Source organism: Phoenix dactylifera, chromosome 17 (genome assembly GCF_051530095.1).
Source record: "Phoenix dactylifera cultivar Ajwa chromosome 17, Ajwa_hap1_PhDact_Kaust_v1.1, whole genome shotgun sequence".
In the NCBI taxonomy this organism is placed as follows: Eukaryota; Viridiplantae; Streptophyta; class Magnoliopsida; order Arecales; family Arecaceae; genus Phoenix; species Phoenix dactylifera.
Genome location: NC_143206.1, coordinates 2139991 through 2144501, shown reverse-complemented (window position 1 = coordinate 2144501; position 4511 = coordinate 2139991). Strand labels below are relative to the sequence as shown.

General features: G+C 36.8%; 1 pseudogene; it reads left to right on the top strand.

Annotated features, from left to right (window-relative positions):
* Positions 1 to 1788: 1788 nt before the first annotated feature.
* LOC149750992 (diacylglycerol O-acyltransferase 3-like) lies at positions 1789 to 4244 on the top strand (annotated as a pseudogene).
* Positions 4245 to 4511: the final 267 nt, after the last annotated feature.

Here is a 4511-nt window from a genome sequence, read left to right as displayed (position 1 = left end):
TTATTTTGAAAACCATTTGATTTTGGTTTCGATTTTGGGGAGCGACAGTAGATTTCAGATTTGGTTTCGATTTTTTAACTAACCTCACCAAATCCCTCGACATCCCTAAGCTAAGCTAAAGAAAATAAAGATTAGCATTAATTGAAAAGTAAAAGAGATACAAATATAGAGTGTGATAATGATTCAAAAGTCTCCCAAAAGATCCCTTGCCACATTTAGAATTATACATGACCTTCCTAGTCACTAGACAAGAATTATTAGTTTGACACTAATTTGCCAATTTGTTAAATTCTTGTCCACTTTCTGACCATAACTACTGTTGATTTAACTCTTCTTCATTATCTCCACTCTCCATGTTCTAACTGCCGATAACTATCCACCAACTATTCGATACAATTACAACCAATGACCTGCATCTTAGTTTAGGCTGAGATAGCTCTTACTACAAGTCCCAACATTTCTATGTTCCGCCTATACCCTGATGTTCGTATTAGGTCCTATTTGACAAAGCTTTTAGTGGGCTAGAAAGCACATTCTGGCCTGGATGGGCCTGTATTACGCGCGGTGGGTGCTTCAGGCAAGTTTTATTCTATTGGAGAGTGATTCAGCCATGGTGATTAGTTGGATCCGTAGGGGCTCGAGTAGTCATAGAGGAGCTCATCCCCTGCTCCGCAATATTTGGATGATGGTGAGAGAGGGTGTCACATTGCAGGTTATGCATGTATATAGCGAGTCACTCAGAAGGTATCCTATGGACCAGGGAGAAAGAAATTCTCGAAGCACTTCGGGACCTTTTGTATTCCGATTCTATTGGGTGTATTCGTACCCGTGATGTATGAAATGCCTGTTTTAGCAAAAAAAAAAGCACATTCTGATCCTCTAAAAGTACTTTTAGATGATATAGTAGTATTTGGTAAAAAATTAAAAAACTATTTTGGCATTGTTAGAAAGCTGAAAACGTTTATTTGGAAAAAGCTCTATTTTGGATCTCCCCAAAAATATTTTCTGGTCAATCTCAAGAAGTTGTTTTGGTTTTCATAAAATTTTTCTAATGACCAAAATTCCTACTAACAAATCTCATGATTATATCTTATATCATATCATAATATATTATTATACTATAAATATAATATAATAATAAATTAATATTATATTATATTATATTATTATAATACAATAATATATTATAGTATTATCGTAATAAATAGTTATCATATAAGCACAATACAACATATTATGTTATATTATTATAATATAAACCTATAATATAATATAATATTATTATATTATAATAATGCAATCTAATATAATAATATTTAATGATAATAAACTATTATTATACTATAATATTAATACATTATTATATCATATCATATCATATCTTATTATGATATATTGTTATGCTATAGCATTCAATATTATATTATACTATATTATAATAATATTATATAAAATAATAGTATTTTAATATGTAATCATATATAATATTATATTGTATTATACTCCACTATGCAATATTACGCAATATTCTTTACTATTATTTTATCATACCAAAAGTACTTTCTCATTTTGGTTACCAACTTTTTACAATATTTTAAAAGTATACTTACCAAACCGCATATAACTTTTTATAAAAGCTCTATTTTAAAAAACTTCATTTTTCAAAAGCCCTATTTCTAAAAATACTAAAAGTAACTGCAATCCCAAATAGAATCTTAGTATTTTCTCTATTGTCCAATAATTTGGCTTTGGTTATCAGCCTATATGCCCGATATGTTAAGTCGGATCATGGCAGGCGGTTTGCCCATCGTATCTTGAGATATTGATCTCCTCACCTTACCGAGAGTCAAGTCTTTCTTCCATATTCAGCTTTTAATGCCGCCATCCTGCCATTATCGTAACCGGCTTTTAAGTTCCACTACTGGTTAAGATGTGGTGCAAACAGATACTGAATTTTGACTTTGATAATTTAATCCCCCGATTTAGAAAAGTACATATCTCAAAGCCATGAATGTAAAAGGGTTGATTACATTCGAATCTGATTAGTGTCGGATCACAAGCTAGAGGCCGTTTGGTATTGGTGTTGGCTTAGATTATAGCGCCGGAATCAGGCCTGGTGCCGCTAGTGATTCCTCCTCCTCCTCTGATGGCCGAAGGAATTTTAGGATTTCAGCGCGGCCGAGGGGGGTCTCTGACGGCGGTGGCGGAGGGCTCTCCGACGAAGGGCACCTGAAGTACTACGTGTCGCCGGAGATGTGCGGGGGGAGTAAGAAGGAGGAGAAGAGGAGAGCGAAGCTGGCGAAGCGGCTGGCGAGGGATCTGTCGATGTTCTACTCCATGGGCTTCGGCCTGGAGTCCGGCGAAGGGCTGCCAATAAAGGTTAAGGGGAAGATGATCTCCGTGAGTTTTCTTCGCTATCCTCTCTCTCTCTCTCGTTTTTTCCTTTTTATTGTTTGAATTTGAATTTTCCTTTTCGATTTAGAACATTTTGATCATTGTTTATGTTATATATGCTGATATTATATGATCTCCAGTTCTTAAAATTGGTAGCAGAATGTACCAAAAAAATGTACCAAAACAAAAAAAAATGGTAGCAGGATAATTTCGTGGTCATAATATTGTCAGATTAGATGATGAGTCCACAGAATTTCTAGGTGCTTTATATCGTTATATTTTTTTAAAAAAACTTGCTAGCATTGGAGCTATAATTTTTGCTTGCCTTTTCTATTTTTTTATTATTTAGATGTCTGTCTGGATGATTTATCTTGGAATCTTCTTTTCTCTTGGATTTATTTTCTTTTTTTTGATTGGGTGTAAAAGTAATGGATAAGCAATTTTGATGTTGATTTGAGAATCTTGCAATCCTAATTCTCTTTCACTTTATTTAAAATTATAACAATTGAGGATTAATGTAGCAACGTATAGAACCTCTTTTGCTCTGTTTATTAAATAAATGCAAGTAACGATGGATGTTTAGATGAATAATTAGTTCTGGGTATCTTAAATTCTTTCGTTTTCGAATGCAGGAGGCAGCAGAGCTCTTGCTGGCACAACTGAAGCAGCTGCAAGCTCAAGAGAAGGAGATGAAGAGAAAAAGAAAAGAGAAGGCCACAACGAAGGCTGCCAAAATGAAGGATTACAACAACTCAAGCTCTTCATCTGGATTGAGCGATGGTAAGTGCGAATCAGTTGTCAAAATGAGCAGCCTTAAAACTGCAATTATCGCATAACCTGAATCCGAGGACTTTGACAATTCCAACAGTAGCTCCTAACTGCAATTCAACCCCCCTTCCTCTGGAACTCAGTAAAACAGGGGATGGCACAGAAGAAAATAACAGTAGATTTAATCTTGGACTATAGTGCATTAGCACAAGCAGCAGGAGGGCCTCTTATGGTTGCTACAGTACCAGTACTCCAGTGGGGGGGAAGCCTATGGATAAGAAGTGCAAGAAGTCAGGTGCATTACATTTACTTGAGGAATTCAAGAGGAAAATCGGCATCGGTGGAGATGTTGGCTGCAAATTGTTTGGGCAAGTGTAACGATGGACCCAATGTTCGAGTAGTAAAACACTACAAATGTATCGAAACCCCCACCGCCTAGTAACCTCAAGATGAACTTCGACGGTAATGTGCTAATAGGAGGAGATAGAGAAGGGATGGAATTTGTAATCCGCGATCACAACTCCAGACTGATTGCTGCAGGAGGGCGGTGCATCTGTGGCATGACAGTCATAGGAGCGAAGGTCAGGGCGACATGGGAGGGCATCACCTATGCGAGGAGTGTTCTAGGGGCTAGTGAGATCGCCCTAAAAGGAGACTCCACTATGACGATCGATTGGATTCGGGTTGTTGAACGACAAGTCGACAGCCATCCTCTTCTTAGAGATATACAGCAGATGGTGAGAGACTATGACTTCTTTCAGGCTGCTCATGTGTACCAGAAGGCGAACATGGTGGCTGATTGGGTTGCCTCTTTTGCTACCCATCACTCCAGATAAGTCTCATAGACATGGGTTGATATTGTACCCCCATCTTTATGCCACATAATGTATCTTGACTCGGTTGCACTCATGGTAGATTAACTTGAGCGACCGTTGTACCAAAAAAAAAAAAAGGATTATGCCAAGGAAGTAAAACATCCATTGTGTATTGGCTTAGGTGATGAAGGCACCATAGTGGCTAACTTCATGAGAGCCTATGCAGATTTTGATGCACATAAATTTCATTCCGAATTCAAATTTTAAGTGCGAACTAGGTGTTGGAAAATGTGTTCTAAAGATCAATCGTCAGCCTGAGGATGATAGTGTTATTTTGATGATTAACAAGTAATTATCTAGAGCATGCTATAAGTTAAATTGATACTTCATTTATAAGTTCATTACTCTCAGTACATTTGTTTAATTGAAAATATCTATATGGTCTTGTTCATTTGGATGAATCTAACCTTGAGAATGCAGCAAAGTGTGGATTGAGTCGACCCATAGGTTGATTGGGTCGACCCCGGCACATCT